The sequence below is a fragment of the Lichenostomus cassidix genome, chromosome 5, assembly GCF_008360975.1.
Source record: "Lichenostomus cassidix isolate B80296 chromosome 5, HeHo_3.0, whole genome shotgun sequence".
Classification (NCBI taxonomy): domain Eukaryota; kingdom Metazoa; phylum Chordata; class Aves; order Passeriformes; family Meliphagidae; genus Lichenostomus; species Lichenostomus cassidix.
The window spans coordinates 40,048,974-40,066,849 of record NC_139486.1 but is presented as its reverse complement, the minus strand read 5'-3'; positions in this window follow the sequence as shown (position 1 = coordinate 40,066,849).

Below are 17,876 nucleotides of genomic sequence, written 5' to 3'. Positions count from 1 at the left end.
CCTCTTTTTTCTACCCATCCAACCCTTTATACCGATGCTTTCCCCACAAAACTAGAGAGGTGAAATAGGTGTTCAGGCAAGGTTCCTCTTATTTTCTCCCCAACCTACACTGCAGTAGACATTTTTTTAAGAGCTCCAGATTATTCTGACCATGACAGGTGATTACTGAGCAATGCCCTGAGCTGCCTGGTCTTGCTCAAGGTAATAAGCCCCCAGTGGTACAGAACACCTTGATAATTACAGCCCCTACAGGCCAATGATTGCTTCTAAGCTATCTGTTAAAAAGCTTACAATCCTGAAATCTGATGGCACTGTTCCCTTCCCAAGAAACTTTTGATGGCACAAAGTCATTATTCTCATTGCATGTCCTGTCATGTCATTGCTCCTTTTTTAACCCTAAGGGAATTTACACAGCAAAGTATCCATGGTCCCAATCCTGTGTTTGTAGCATCCCAGCTGAAAGCCATAGGAATGGCTGTTTTGTCACAAGACAGAGAAGTGCAATATTGAGGTGGAGAGAAAGTGAAAGAGGAGCTGAATGTTGTAGAAACATGGGTCCAGTTTGTTTTGAGATGCATGCTGCCTTACGTAAGAGCAGCACATTGTGAGCCATACTGGAGTGATGTGTTTTCCACAAATTGCTGTATTGCTCTGACTTATGCTTTTGGGGTCATCCAGAAACCCTGCTAGAGACAACAAAACAGAAGGCCCATAGAAAAATAAAAGGTTAGACAAGACTGTGTGACCCCATTAAGATGTGTTGTTCCCTTCTTCCTGGACTCCAGATCATCCTAGCTCCACTCTCACGCAGTGTGAGAAAGCAGCTTGTTCCCAGGCCTCTAGAGAATATGGGCTTGGAAAGAAAACAAAGTGTAAGTAAGGGTATCTTTGCACAGGCTGGTTAGGATTCAAAAGCTGAGGTCAATGTTTGTCTTGAATTTGGCTGCATCTCCAAGACTGCTGGCAAGTTGTCCGGCATGGTGTCTGCCTTGGTAGAGAGTGTTTAGAGGGAAGGACATGATCTGTTTTTGTTTCCACAGAGATACGATCCAGGCCACCTGGCTCAGCCATTCTGAGGCTCTTTTGCACCCTGTACAAAACATGCAGAGACTGTCTCAGGCCAAGAATGTGGCTCCACCATCCAGCCCCAACACTGTTGCTGCAATCCCTGCAGGGTGTACAGTCCTGGGGATGCAGCTCTGCTATGCCTGAGGAGAGTGAGCATCAGCACCCTCCTCATGGCTGCTTCCACCCTATTAAGCAGGCAGTGCCAGCCTGAAACCAATGCTTCTGTTAGGGAAAGGAGTAGAGAGAATGTGTTCAAATACTTGAGTAAGGCAGAGGGTACAGACCCAGTTGATTTAGGTTCCAGTAGCATGTTATTTAAAAATTTGCAATGCAACACGTTGGCAATTGTGTAATTGGTAGGCAGGAGATTCAAACAGTGTCCTTGCTGTTTCCCATCTTGGCAAATGGCCCTCACCAACTCCATGCCCTGATCATTGCTTTCTGTGATGGCAATTTGCTGCCATCACAGCATATCGTGATTCCAGGGCTGAGGAAAAGGGTACTTTGCCCATCTTCCCTCCTGAGCTGGGGGATGTCCTGTGTAGCTGGCTTGTGCTTGATTGCTTCAGTCAGTTTGATATCTCATCTCCCATCCTTGCCATAATATCATATTGCTGTGCCTCTATATTTGTGTTTGTTTTCCTGGAGCCGCTGCCTTCATTGCCGGTTTCTGTTGGCTACACAAATCTGCTCTGTTGGCTGCCAGATCCCGTTTTGGTCCCCACACAAATGCCAGGAAAGAACTCAGTGCAGCTGCTGTCCATGTGGACTCACCTGCCACCCCCTGGAGATGCAGTGACACACGGCAGTGAGTGCAGCCAGCCAGCCTCTGCCCAGGCATGGCACTCGCCACGCACAGCGGGAAACCCCGCTCCCGGTGCTTCATCCATCAACACCTGCCCAAGAGCTTAAAGCAAAACAGCCATAGTCAGAGCCAGAGAGAAAGATGACTCAGCCTTTTGCAGACATCTAAAGTGTGAAATTGGGATGATCTTTTCCCATATGTGAAGCAATGAGCAAGAGCATTTGCGGAGGGAGAGGTAGTACCTGTCACGAGCATCACTCCTACAGATGGGAGAAAACAGCAATCTTTGCAGGGAGTCTTAAATTTTGAACTCAGATCTAAAAGGCATGTTCATGTGTATCTCTTTCTATAATTAATGAAGAGGTCAGGGGATGTCAATTAATTTAGGTGCTCAAATTAGGGCTTTTTTCACGGGGGGAGGTAAAGACTGGAAAATTATTATAACCTGCCCTTTCTGTCATCATCAATGTGCCAAACCACATTATGTCTGGGTAGCTCCACATAAACACTGCTGAGTCAAACCAGAGATCATATTTGGTCTCTAACAAGTCTGTCTCATTTTCTAATTTTGTGACATAAGCTAGAGTGATCCATAAGTGGGAAGCAAATATGATGACTATATAAACAAAACAGGGAATGAGTCAGTTCCAGCATTCAAGTCACTGAAAAAAAGTCACTTGCTCTCAGGACTGTGACTTAGGGCTGAGCAAGCTTTGGTGGGCCCTGTGCTGGGGATATGGCTGGTAGAGAGGAGCACCTGGGAATCTGCACGTTGGTCCAAAGAGCAGTGGGCTCAGGGAAGTGCGATGACTTGAAGGCTTTGCCCTGCTGCCGTTTGTGCCTACTTTATGGAAAGAAGGACAAGAAATTCGTCACCTTTTCAAAATCTATCGCTGCCTTTTTTTTTTTCTCCTCCCACAAAATACTCTTTGTGGAACATGTAGTCATGAGCCTCACTAATTGGCTCCGTCTCGAGGATAAAGATTTCCTTTCTGGAACCAGTCAGCAAATATACTCCTGGATTTGCTTCTCTAATTTGGAAAAAGTACCCTTCCCTTTTCTCAAGTTGTTGAGGATGTAAGGTTTCCTACCTAGTCTTGAGGTTTAAAAGCTTTCAAAGGCGCTTTCTTCTAAAGGAGAAATAATGTTATAGGGCATTTTAATTAAGAGGAGATAATAATCCAGTAAGAACTAAAGCCGGATCCCACTCTCGTCTTCAGACCAGCTAATGACCAGCCACCCCCTTTTGTTCCTGCCTGCGGGAAGGAAGTCCCGGTGTCTGGAAACTGGCAGACCAGAGGCCCTGAGTTCACAGTAGTGAGAGCATCCTTGGCAAATTAATCTCATTTTCTTGGCTTCCTACTGAAAATTGCAATCAAAACTTTTAAATATTGTTGCTACTTGGCTGGTTCTTCTCCCTGACACTTCATTGTCCTTTTATTCTTATAACAATCTTTGGTTATGGGTTTGGTTTTTGGGTTTTTTTCAGGGAAAAATTCCTCCTTGGCAGTCACTACTATTGCAAGAACTCATCAATAACAATTTTTTTTCTCTAGAGAACTGATCAGGGCAGGTTAATGGGTGTTATTTGTGTAGGCCTGCATATAAAATTCTTGCTGTGCCTTCGCCCTTTTGAATGATTACAGCTAGAGGTGCACAGGTTTTCCTTAACAACAGCACACAATTAAAATTGAATAAGATAAAGATGATTCCAGGCATTTTTCTCTTGTTCAGACAGTGGTAACAGTCCTCTAATTTGTTCAAGAAATGGGCTAATTTTCTATTAATTTACTGGTTCTTAACAATATAAAGCCAAAGTCTGCTATCAGATATAAACCACAAAGCTGAGTGGGTCAGAAGCATAAGTCTTTTGATTGTGCAGGGAAACAGCATATTTAATGGATTGTAGAAAAGTAACTAGAACATCCAAACCTCAGTGTGATTATCAATCACAACCCCTTCAATACAGGAGCATCTTGTCCCCTCACTGCCTTGAGGAATATAGAAAGGTATTTGAATAAGTCTTCATCCCATCCCAAAGCCAAGAGCTGCCCTCTGGTTTTCCTGGGTTCAGGACATCAAATCACATTCAGTGCCAGGAGCAGAGCAAGCAAAGCTGAATATCATCTATCATTTCAATGCCTTTATTATTTGTGGCCTCAGTGTCAGAAAGCCCATTTACAGAAGCACATGGGGATCTCTTGCCCATCACTGCCACCCTTGAGACATTGTTGAGCTTTATTGCAGAAGAGTCCGAGCAGACATTGAGCCCATCAGCTGCTTCCCCTGGCTCAGTGTGCAATTCTTTCATACTGTTCTTTTATTAGTTTGTGGCTGATCCTATCTCTCCACTGAACAGTGCTTCTTTGGTATGAAATTGCTGTCAGCACTGACAGTTATGATTACCATCCTCCCTTATTTTGATTATTTGTATTACTCCACAATTTATTTCCCTGTCATGGTTTACTGATAGTGTATTCACCTCTGGTTTTGGTCAAGTCTGCCTATCTTCAATCCTTTTCCACAATCATCACAATTTATCTTAAACCAGACTTGAAATGTATAATGTAACTTGAAATACTTATTTGAAATCACTTTTATTTTGTTAGTCTGACTCCACAGAAAAAAAGAGAGATAGAAATTCAAAACCCACACCAAACCCCAGAGCTCATGCAATTCCTCTGGTAATTAGAATTTGAAAGCTAAGCAATTAGAATAATTAATACAGGTGTCTCTGACAAAGTCAGATTGACTTTGTGTACTGTAGCCCTACAATGAGTTAAAAACACACGTTCTTCAGTCCAGTGCAAGAGGTTCTAGTTAGAGGCACTGGCCACTCCTCTGCATATACCATAGAGCCTATGCTGTTGGGTTGCACACAGATATGGAGACTGTCAGAGCTATCCAAGGATGAAGGTGATGAACAGGGTGGGATTCTTGCAGACAAGGGTGGTCCATGATCCTGCCCTTCTGTTTCTCTCTCTTTACAAAACTGTGTGAAAAATTAGGTAAGAAGCACTAAGAGGGGCAAAGAGAAAATCACCAAGGCAGCAAGAAATTCAGAGAAACATGAGGAGAAGAGAAAGCTGGACATGAAAAACCCGAATTGTACACTGTAGAATGATTGAACAGGGTGAGGAGAGAGACTTGAGGGGAGAAATGGGAGAGTAGAAACACTTCACAACAGCAGCAAAGGAGGGAATTAGTCACACCCACAGAAGACAGTAAAACAAAATAAGAACTGATGCTAAAGAGGATTGATTTGGTGTCTCTCCACCACCAGACACAGACTGCCCAGGTGCAGGACAGCAGGACAGCAGGACACATCTCACCAGCCTGTCCCAGTGGGAAGTGCAAAGGGCTGGCATAGCCCCGAGGAGCTCCTGGCAGCTCTCCTTGCTGGCAGCGCCTGTGGCTCTGTTGCTGACTGGGAGCCATTGGAGGCACAGGGACAATTTTGCAGTAATTGCATTCTGCATCACTGGGAAAGCTGCTTTCCTCCCAATAAACCTGTGTGCAGCTGAGTGTAAACAAAGATAAAGGAGATTATCTGCTTCCAATTTAGGGAATACAGAGTAAATGGGCTCCTCCTATATACTCAGCAGGTCAGTTTATCTGTGTTTTATTTACTACTACACCATTTAAAACAGAGTAGTGGGGCTCCCCAGGACATGCCATGGCTCTCTGCCCAGAGAAGACCAATCCGTCCATCATTTATCTGCAGCACTACATGAGGATTTTGCCTTGGCCTGACTTGGTGCATCAGCCTCAAACAAACCCAGCAGTAGCCCAAGTAATTCTTCTCTTTCCCTTTGTCAAATAAATATGACCCAACATCCATGTTGCAAAGAAACTCCAAACCATAAAGATTATATCATCACCATCTTCTGCAGCAGAGAGCAGCCTTATTTGTAAATCAGCCTGACAATTCTTATTAAACCTGACACTTGCCATGGGGAACAGAGGGAAGGCAAGGGATGAAGCCCTCTGAGCCATGCTTGCTTCTTCACTGGAGAGCTCTCAGCTGAGCTGTGGAGCAAGGGGGTACCTGTAAGTCACAGCATGGCTGAAACCACCCCATGCCAGCCCAAAACAATGACAAAGTGCTTCAATAATGTCTTAGCATCTTCTGCAAATAAGGGAGTGTCAACATATGACACAAGGCACTCTTGATCCCCCTGGCATGGTTTTATTGACATTTATTGCATACATAGAAAAATGCAATTGAATTCATCAGAGAAAAAAATATGATGTTGATGGGATGTGTTTATGGCTGGATGTGTTTATGGAATTAATCAGATATTTACTTGTAGGCAACAAATGTTTTAGTGTTTATACATGAATATCAGTGCTATGGGTTTGATCTTGTTTTGAGTGAAGAAAAAAGTTACTCTTTGTTTTCCACTCTAGTGAGATCCCCACCTGGAGTGCTGCATCCAGCTCTGGGGTCCTCAGTGCAGGAAGGACTGTTGGACATATTGGATTGAATCCAGAGGAGGGCTATGAAGATGATCAGAGGGATGGAACATGTGAGGACAGGCTGAGAGAGTTGTGATTGTTCAGCCTAGAGAGGAGAGGGCTCCAGTTAGACCTTATTGAAGCATCGCAATACCTAATAGGGGTACAAGAAAGATGGGGACAAACATTTTTGTAGGGCTTGTTATGGCATGACAAGGGCCAATGGTTTTAAATTGCAAGAGAATCAATTTAGATTAGATATAAGGATGAAGTTTTTTACAGTGAGGGTGGTGAAACACTAGAACAAGTTGCCCATATAGGTGGTGGGTGACCCCTCCCTGGAAACATTCAAGGACTGGTTGGATGGGGCTCTGAGCAACCTGATTTTAGTTGATGTTCCTGCTCATAGCACAGAAGTTGGACTAGATGACCTTTAAAGATCCCTACCAACCCAAATCTTTCCCATGATTTGGTGATTCCCATGAACACCAAAATCACTAATTTCCTCTGAAAATAGATCCCCTCTCTCTACATCTTTGACATTTAAAAAATATATGCCAAATTCTGTATGTCAAACATTGCCACATCTGAATCCACTGAATGGGGAATTTTGTCCCTGGAAAATGCAGAAGTCTTTCCATTCAGCTGGCAGGGGAACAGCTCAGCCCCAGAGATGCTCACAGGACAGCAAAGACAGGTCTGCAAGAAAAACCATGGCCTCTCCTTTTTCAGCATATGCATTAATGGCAATGCAGAGCTCCTCTTGGTAGTTACAAAAATTTCTGAATCTTCAGAGCAAGGTTTATACCATGTAAAAAATCCCAAGTGATCTTAAGTGGCAGTTTTGAGACATTGCTGCATCAGATTCATCCTATTACCAAATAAGTATGCAGGTAGAAAAAAGACATTTTTTGTGCCTTTCCTTGCTTTTTCTTCTTAATTTCTAAGTGGTCAGTGACAAACGTGTGCTCAAGCTGTATTTAATGAGACTGATCTTTGACTCATCTTGCTTCCCTGGAAGGATCCTTCCCTGTCCCCAAAGCTCTAGGGGCGAGAGGTAACAAAGCATAACCAGTCTGCTACTAAACGGGGACTGATTTCCTCCAGACAGTCCTATTCATACCCCTGATTGTATGGAGTTTTTTATCCTTTGAATTTGAGTCTGGTCTGAATAAGCAATGGAAAATGTTCCAATTATAGATCATTTACTGTTTCCCCTTTGTCAAAAATTGCCACATGGGGGACAGAGAAGTTGAAAGTAGCAGCAAATTACGCAAAATGTTTGAACAAGAATTACAAGATGTGCCCAGATAATGATATATTTTTTGGTTTGCAGTCCTATTCGTCTATAGAGCATTAAAATGAGCCTTCTGTGGCGCTTTCCATTTTGGGATGAGCCTCTCTCGGCATGCTGATGAGCCCAGTCCTGCTGTGCTCCACCACAGGGGCCATGATCATCTTTGCCCTTATCTAACCATCTCAGCTCTGTCTGAGGGCACAGGGCATAGAGAAAGGGCCTGGGGTTGTTTTGGTTGGACCAAAGATGATGTGCAATATGTTCTCTCATGATTGTTGTTATTCTCAGTCATGTGTTAGAGATCTGACAGCCAGATCTGATGTTATCTAGTCTGAACCACTTGCACAAAGCACAGGTTTCTTTCCTATCCTGATATGAACAGGTTCTAACCCCTGAGGGATTTGGATTGGCTCAAAAAAAGGAGCATTCTTGGGACAGGTGCCATTACAATTAAGATGAATCTTCAGAGAGATAGAGGAAGATTATTCACTCCTACAGATAGGGAATGGGACAAGCACTTTTATGTATATTTAAGGCAGATAAGAAAAGTGAGTTTACAGCTCATAGTCCCATGTTGTTCCTTTAAACAGAGATTCAGCCTGATCCTTCTCCACAAAGGTTTGGTATAAAATAGAATTCATGTGAAAATAAATGTGCATGCATGTGTGCACATTCATGCGTGTCTTCATCTGTGTGTACCCAGAGACAGAGTTTCAGCTCTGTTCACTTCCAGATCAGCCCCTTGATACCTAAACCACATCTTCTCCTTGTGCTTCCAGAGCCTTGAAAGGCCTGTGATAAATGATGGATAGTCACACAAGGGCTCTAACACTCAAGCATTTATCTTCCAATCAATCATCTGGCAATTACTGTTCCTGTGCTTCTCTACAAAGTTCCAGGTGTCGACACACCAGAGGCAAATGCCTTAATGTGCAAAAAGAGACCTCAACCACCAGCTTTCATGGCCACCTGTACCAGGAAGACAGCAAGATTGCAGGGCTTCCCAGAACAGGAAAGGTTTGGGGCTGCCCCTCACCTCCAGGAGCTGTTTCAGGGAGTGGTTGTACCCCTTTCTATCTTGTGCAGTACTTTTTGATGGCTATTCAGAGCAGAAACTCCACTCCCGATCCTTCCAAAGACACAGAGTGCTGGTCCTCTTTAGTAATAGTGATTTCATTGGTTTGTTTTGTTTCTCTTGAGGACTCATGAGGATGCTGGCTTTTTCCTCACTGTACATGGCACTTGGCAGGACCAGGCTCTGAGCTATGAGCTCTCTCCAGCTGAGGCTTTCTGCTTGCCCTGAATCTTGCTTGTCCTTGAGTTGATGTTGGTTTCTGTTTGCAGCCTGTTCAGGAAACAGAGGAGTTGTTTCCTGTGCAGGAGACCTTAGCGGCAGCTCAGTAGTTCTGTGTTATCTCCCTTTTTTTAATTATCCCTGAACTCCTTATCTGTATGTTCCAAGGCTGGAACTTCAATGCAAATTATGGCTAAAAGAATCTGCTGTCAGGCTTAAACAGTACCAGATGTATTAGATGGACTGTAGCAGTGCATCTAATACAAGGCACCACCCTCTCTTACAGTCCTTGCCTTGTTCTATTGATACCCCCTTTTTGTGGGTGATAGGGGAAAAGGAGTGTACAAATGGTGCCAGCACAAAGCAACCATTTTGCATTTCACATGTATCACATGTATCACAGCTTTATTTTGCTTTCACTTTTCAGCTGTTATCACAGCATTTATGGAGGAAAGGAAATGTGTGGATGATTTGTGGAGGAAAAAAATGTGCCTTGAATAGTGATGTGGGTTTCCAATGACTGGGGAGCTGTCAAGACGACTCTTACATGCTGCATGAGAAGTTGTGTAGGGCAGTCAGGTGTAACTATTGCTTCCTAGGTGGGGGCTAGGAGGGCTTGGTGCACTTGGTGTGCTGGGCTTGTGTGGCCAGGTTTCATGGTGGCAGGGCTACAGGGGTGTCTTCTGCTGCCAGAGGCTTCCCACAAGCCTTTTGTTATATTTTTTCTTCCCTGTCCAGCTGAGGAGGGGAATGATAGACCAGTTGTGGTGAGTACCTGGCATCCAGCTGGGGTCAAGCCACCACACAAGGCTCTTTGAGCTTTGTCTCTTAAGAAAAGATATATGGGGCCTTATGATTCTGGTTTACTTGGAATGAAGCAGCCTGATACCATAGGCAGGATGGCATATGAAAGGAAAAATATCAAAGCTTCATTTAAAGCACAAGGTTTCCAATGCTGTTCTGGTTACTTTGCATGTCTCAGTTCTGGGGACATATCTTTCCATGTCAGTCAGCACTTCTGACCCACATGGGCCAACTCATGGACTTTCTGCAGGGATGTTCAAGAAAATGATGAAGAAGTGAATAATGAACTAGAGAAGTGTGAGACAGCACATTTTGGCCACTATACAAGCTCTTACTTTCCAAAATATGTGATGATTATGAGAAAGGTACAGTTCAATCCAGTGGGGAATATATGTACAAATTATTTGTAATGAGTAAGACTTACTTGGGTTGTTTAGTGTTCTCTCCCTTGACTGCATAGTTTCATGTATTTTAAAATTTTGTTTGTTTTTGTAGTCAAAGAGTATTCCCAGCTTTCTTTTTAAAATTCTCTCGGGCCAGTAACAACTCATTGGAAATCAAGTTGTTTAACTGAGGCTGCTCAAAAAACCCCATAGTTCTCCAGTGTGTTGCTTCTGACATCAACCTTCTGTGAATAAATCGAAAATTTCTCATTCACGAACAACTGGGCACACAGTTCTGACAGCCCCATTCACAGCCCTCCATGCCAGAGCAACCATCCTGTGTGAGCGTTCAGAGAAAGCAAATCCCATCAAGACAAAACCAGGCCAAGGGAAGTTAATTTAAATGAATATTCAAGAGGCATTTTTTGGCAGTAACAGTCTGCCTTTATTCAAAGGTGAAAGGCTAATTGACGGCGATTAACTTCAAAAAGCCTTGCCTCACACTGGTGGTGCTGCTGCCTTGCTTACCACGCCTGCACTGCTTCGTGCACCATTCGCTTTCATCCCTTTTGTACATGAAAGCAGCTACTCTAGTCAGGATAAAAGCCCACTTAATGCTGCCACCCTTCCAGCAACTTTAGTGGGAATTCAGAGGAAGTGTGTGATATACAGGAGAAACCCAAGCTCACAAGACTGAGCCATCTGAGGTAGCAGCTTTTAGTTAAATGTAATTTAAACTGCAGGGACTTCCAGTGCTAGAGGTTGAACACAAATTATTACATTTAATTGCCATTGGTATTTAATTGACACTGGTATTCCCACAATTGAGATGGCTTTTATCTTTAAAATAATTTCTGCTTTTGAATAGAATGATGTCCGATGGCAATGAAATTTGAAGTTTAGTTATTATATGGCATTTATGCATTTTTCTCATCACTGAGAGAATATAGAATCAGAGTATTATTTAGGTCAGAAGGTATGTGTGAAGATTGTCTATCCAGTTGCCCACGGGAAGCAGGGCCAGCTTGGACTGAGTACTTGGGCTGCCTGGGTCCAGACAAGCTTTGAATAGCTCCAGGGGTGAGGATTGATTTTAGCAGTTCCCAAAGTTTGTCTTTCCTCTGCAAAAAAACATGGTTATTCCTCCTTTTTGTATGATTTATAAATGGGATGGGCAATAGAAATTGTGGTTTGTGGTTCTCAGATCACCCCTTCAGTTCTGCTTTAGGAAATGGTGCAATGGTTCCCACGCTCCTTCCTTGTCATCAAAGCAATAATTCTTCAGTAATGTGGCAGGAAAATAAACAGCCTTTTTTCACATAGTGACAAAAAAGTAAATAGATAATTTATGAAATAAAGTGTTTTGAAAAGCAGATCTAGACCTCTGTCACACCATAATCAAGGTGTTTATCGCAGTATTAAAGCATACCTATGTGGCAAACTCATTAACATAGGTTACACTGGGTAGAGCAATGTGTACATCTATAGCATAACAGATTAGCAGGGGCACTGACAGGTTTCTGAGCAGTGAATTCCATGTGATTGCACCAGAAGACCTCCATCAACATCAGATGTGTTATAGGAATGCACATGAGCACCAGAGAACTGCGAAAGATTCAAAAAATGGGGATAATTGCTGCCTTTTTTGTGAGACAGATTGCATTTCAGAAAGAGTACAAAGAAAAAAAAAGAGCTCTATTTGGATAAGACTAATAATACTCTTCCTGGATTTTGGGCAAGAGTGCAAGCATGCACCCTGTTCCAGAGATCATAACCGTTTTTGTTATTAATGATGCATTCCAAAATTTTTTTAAAGGGCTTTACTGAGATTGTGTGTACATAAAAGACTAACTAGATATGAGGAATATATTGTCCTAGGGATGACATGTCCAACTGTGCAAAAATAATTAGTGTAGGGCATGAAACCTGGTTTCTGTCATCTTGATGGATGTTACATGACCAGGGTGTTGGATCTGCTCCACGTTATTCATCAGTGCTGGGTGACATAACAGGTTTTTATGAATCAGCATTTGGATTATTTCGTCATGAGTAGTGACACTGTGGGGGTACAGAAAGACCCATTTAGGTTATCCTGTAACTAACTTAACCCCAGAAGAAATTAAATGGGGCGGTACTGGAATGGCAACATCAGAGTGCTCCTGACAACTGCTTGCAGTACATTCAAAAGGTTGTCATGCCTACATGTCCTTATTTATTATAAGTATTCTCTGGGGATGTGTCTTGGTCAATTGTATGTAAGTGCTGGAGAGAAACCTATCTCACACTTTCATGCATAAGGTGAACTTTGGTAGGGCAGACAAAACCAGAAGAAATATTAATTTCCCTGCCTCCAAAGGTAGAGTGGCTGAGCTAGATGGGAAATGAGATCATTGCTCTGGGTAAGAGCAGGCAAGGCAAGCTGTCACAGCTGATGGCCATCTCCAGCTTGCTTCCTCCAACTCATACAACGCCTGCTGTTCCTTCCCTTACTTCCATGTCACCAGCAGTTGGGATTGCAGTCCAGAAGTGACAAGCTGGTAACACAGAGGCAGGTGTGGATGCTCTGAAAGCTGTAGCTGCAAAACGGTGCCAATATGGCTCAGGGCCCAGAGCTATTTTCTCCTGAGCTGAAGTGCAGAGAAATCTGACGGCCCTCCCGGTGACTGGGAATTTCAGCATGAGAAAGGATATGGAAAAGCTGCCATAAAAGAGTCTGTTTCACCTTTCCCAGAGGTGACATGAACCTCACATGAATGGGAAGGATCAAACTTTACAGCAAGGTATAGCGTAAGCATCCCTGAGGACAGTGGCTAATTGAGGAGCTACCCTTGGTGCAACCCCAGTGCTGCAGCTCTCACTGAGCCTGTGGTGCACTCACAGCTGGCAGAGTGCACAGGGGGCTCTACAAAGCCATCAGTGGCCCCTAAAAGCTTTGGGCAGTGCTGGGCAACAAAAGAGGTGCTGAGCTTGCAGAGAAACACAGGGGAGCTCAGAAGATCACAGCTGTATCTGCTCCACATTATGGTTGTGATTTCAGCTGACACCTGCATTGGAAAGAACCTGTCCACCCAAGAGATTAAGTGGGACATCTCCCTACTCCTGTTAACGCCTATGACCACAACTGCATGGCTAAGTATAAAAGCAATGGATGTCCCAGTGTGGTATGAAGTTGACAAGACTAAAGTTAGTTCTCATCAATTTTTATGGGGTGGGTGACCAAACCCTGTGCAAGCAGGCATGGTGCAAAGTAGGGCAGGAGCTGAGCAGAGTGGGGCCACCAGACCTGTGAAAGTCTGATGTTAGATGTCAGTATTGAGTAGTGACAGCTTTTGTAGAGAACTGTCTGAGAAAGTTCAACCCACAAAATACAAAATTTCCACTTTCCCACTGGGAATAGTTGCAAAACTGATAAAAGACAATATGTGATGATACATTGCATTACAAAATATTCATTTCTAGCCCCTGAGAGACAAGAAAAAAGCCCACAAGGCCAGCCTGGTTCCCCTGGTTCTGTGCAAGTGAGAACATTCATCACTACGTCTGGACTTTGTATCAGAAGTCAGCATTAAAATTAATGTGGAGAAGGAATTGCTGGTTGTCAACGTTGACAAAGACAGACAACCGCTAAAGCTATTATTTGTATCAAATACCATCAGTGCTTAATAATGTTGTTTTTTTCTGTCTGAGACGATGAGTAGCAGACTGCAATATTTAATGAGAGTTCAGCTAATTGAGCAGCGTAGCCTGTACGAAGCTTAAAAGCTTTCAGACACAAAAATGAAATTATATTGGCATCTAAATTTGGATTAATTACCTTATCATTAGCTAATATTAGCCACAGTGTTTCTAATACATAAAATGCTATATTAGCACCAAGAAATAGCATCATCTTGTGACTGAGTCTGTACTGCAGTGTAAGTATGTTTTCACTGAGGTGCAATGTAGATACTGGTTAAAGATTTATTGCTTCCATCAAGATGTATTAATGAGAGTTTTGTTCACTTACAGCAAAGAGTATTCTGGCTCACCGAAAGATACATACATTTATGAAACAGAAACAACATTGAAAATTAACCACGAGCAGACAGGAGAAAAGGGGTTTTAATTCAGTTATTCAGAAGAAATATTGCTTTTCTAAAAATTGTCATTTACTTAAGCAGGAGTTATTACCCTCACTATGGTCATAAATTAATAAATGTCTGTAGCCTTCTTATGGAAGTCAAACAGGGCACTGCCATAAGTTTAGAAATTCTAAAACATGCTTCATTTTAATGCTGCTGGATCAAAGGTCATGCCTGTGTTATTGAAGTCTCTGTTGGTTTGGCGTGTTCCACTTGTCTTACCTGCTTTGTGGGATGGGTTTGTATTGAAAACTGCTGAAGTCCCTGCTGTATGTGTGGGATGATGCCCCACAGCTGTCCCACCATTCCCAGAAATGAATGTATGGAGTCCACGAGGGACTGTGGCCCTGAGAGAACGCAGCTCCTCATGGTCTGACACTGTAGCTCTGACTGCCTCTGGCTCTCCGCAATGCTTCAGAGGACAGCAAGACAACACACAGCAAGCTATTGTAAACTAAATGGCCCCAGGTGAATCTTTTGCCTTTACTCTCCGTTAGTGAGTATCTTATGTCCTGGAACAAGACAGTTTATGTCCCTCCCAAATTCTTGTACTTTTCCAGCTGCAAATTCAGCCTTTACCATCCTTGAGAGTATCCTTCTCTGTACAACATACACTCCCTCCTTGGCTTCTGCTGAGCTCCTGGATTAAATCCTGAGTCTCACAAGCTGACTGTGTGCTGTGTGAAAATTACATTTTTCCTAGGTTTTGCATTTACTGAGTATCAGCTTCACTGAACATCTTATTTTTCTACTAGAAGAAAGCATTAAGGATTTACTGTTTCTAGTCTGTTCATATTTTATGCAGCATGTCCTTCTCACTCATTTTCTTTGCAAACTAGACAGGTTCTCTCTTTTTGATCTGTCTTCCTATGAAAGTTGTCCCATGCCTCTAACCACTTTTTCATCCTGCTCTTCTATTACTCTACACTGCAGCAGAAAACAGCCTGTTACTAAGTAAGGCTGAAAGTGCTCTTCTGATTTGTAGCTAATTTTTCAAGGGATCAGAAATACATGTTCATGAATTCAGCCCCACAGATTTGTCATGAATCACAGAGACACAGGACAGTGCTGGAAGTCCAAATGTACAGACATTAGAGACAGGGGTCATGGGATCTAACACCTCTCTGAAAATAAAGGGTTCTGATTTCCTAAAAAAAGAGATATGACTTATCTCTTTTCCTCCAAAAATGTCAGGAATTCGGCATATACTGTAGGTCAGCTTCCCCTGGAGGCGTGTTTCTGGAAGGATGCACCCAGTGTTTCCAAGGCTGACAAAGGCCTGGATGCTGCTGCATGGAAGGTAAAGGGCACCACTGGGATGCAGGGTCATGTGCAGGAGGAAGAGCAGTGTTTTCCTGGTCCTGACTTTTCCACCTTCTTGTGCTTCACAGAGAAGAGCAGGCCTTGAGGTGGCACAGGCAGGTTTCTGCTCGGGGAGAGCAGAGAGCAGCAGACACCAGGAATGTGCCTCAGCACCCACCCAGGGCACTCAGTACCCACCAGCTTCCTATGGAGCTGCCTGCAGCAGCAGCCCTCCCTCCTCTCCTCCAGGAGCAGGATCAGATCTCCTCCCACCCTCAGCCTTCCTAGCACGAGGGGTTTTGGGCAGGGCTGTGTTGAGCAGCAACTGAGTAACTTGGTGAGGCAAGACCGCAGGAGCTTAATTTTTAAAAAGCACAGATCAGCCCTGCCTTGGCTGGCTTGGGGGGATCTGCATGCCATTGCTCAGCTCAGCATGGCACAGGACTGCAGTGTGATGTTCACTTGTGCCATGAGATGGTTCACAGCAGCACAGATCTGATATCAGGTGTTGGGAAAGCCAGAGGCAGGAGGTTTGGGGAGCTGCATCCATCTTCCATCGCCATCACAGAGAGCAAGAGATGATGCACTGCCACAGCCACCAAGGTGCCAGTCTCTTGTTGAAGATTTCTGGAGGCTTTTTAACCTTCTGCTACTCAAACCATTACAAAAAACATTTTTCACTGGCTTTGTTGGAAGTGCAGGACTGGAAATAAGACCTGCTTTCAGCAGGTGATAGTGTGAAAATGTGGAATTTATGAGATATCGGAGCAGGAGAGAGGGGATGCTGGGAGTATCTGTGGTTTATACTAATCTCCATAAAAATGAAGTCAGTCTGGTAAGCCAGAAAAGAAGATGTTGAACTCTTTGCCTCTTTCCTTTGCTCAAATAGAAAATCTCTCCTCGCTCCTGTTTGAAATTATTTAAGTATTTTCTGTGATGTGAGATTTCTGCTCAAGTTGTAACAAAGGACATTCTTTAATAGCCAGCCTTTGTTGCTTTTGATACATACCACATGCAGGGGAACTATTCACTGATTTATTTAGGTTTTTTTTTCTCTGAACAACAGTAGGAAGAATGGCAAATTTTCTCCCTCCCCCTCTCCCTGTTTTCAGCAACGATAATGACAAACCCTGAGGTACTAGGAAACTCATCAAGACCAACTCAGCTAATATTTGTGTTTATTCTCCCACTTAGAGTGAAAGGCTTTCATTTAGAAATAATTTCATATAATGGAACTGAATAAAGAGAGTTCTTCACATCTTCCCTTTGCAGGAACAGTTTCTTTGTGCTGGGATGCTTTGGTTTGTACTTTCTTGGAAAATGCTGGGGTATATTTCCTCCCAGAGCAAAAGATTATAACATTTCCTGTAATGAGAAAGTGTCTGGGGGACCATCACAGGCAGGCGGTAGCAACTCTAGCACTTTTTAGCTGATGGGGCCTTTAACAGAAGAAGCTGCAGTAACTGTCCATGTGTGTGTACATGTTATACATGTTATACATGTTGTCCATGTGTGTGTACACGTTGTACAGTGGAGGTCCAAGAGAACAGCAGTGCACAAAACAGGGCCGTGCTGGGTCACTCATCAACAAGGCAACACTAAGAATGGGAGGATATATCTTCTGTATGTCCCCTGTCACACTGAACCCAGGTTGCCACATGCTTGTCTCTGCAAGCTTGGAGGTTCCCAACACCACACAGAGTACTGGGTAGGGGAACAATGAACAAGAACTCAGAAATAGGAACTTGCTGCCTGTTACTTCAAGTTTGAAGGATTTTCTGTAGTTGCATAAAACAAGTAGAGCTCCACTGAGTTATGCCACTTCTGTCACTTTTAAGAAAGAACAACAAAGAAAAATTTTAACATTTATAAATTTCTGCTGGGTTTCTCCCACCACCCTGAAGCAGATGCTTTCAGGTCAAACGCATTTTTTTCCAATGAAGTGGGGAATTTTGCTGCAGTTTTTTGTGGCTGGTGTGGAGGTCTTTAACAACCTTGTGTAACCTGGTGTGTTTCTGGGCACAAGAGCACATTCTCTGTCATGGGAGCTGTACTTTGGGAAGACTGAAGAGGGGTCACCTCTTTCAGGGTTTAAGGATTTCTGCTATGATTCCAGAGACATGACTTCTGTGCCTAGCTGCAGTACTGCCTAGCTGGGTCATGTTCACCAAATTATTTGATGTCCTGTCTTCTACTTTCTGCAGTTAGACTGGAAGTTGTTTAGCTCAAGGTCTCCTGTTTCCTATGCTTGCATAGAGTGTCTTGAATCCCTGCAGAAAAAAATTACAATCAAGAAGAATATATGCTAAATTATAGAGCAAATACCTCCCCAGTCACACAGAAG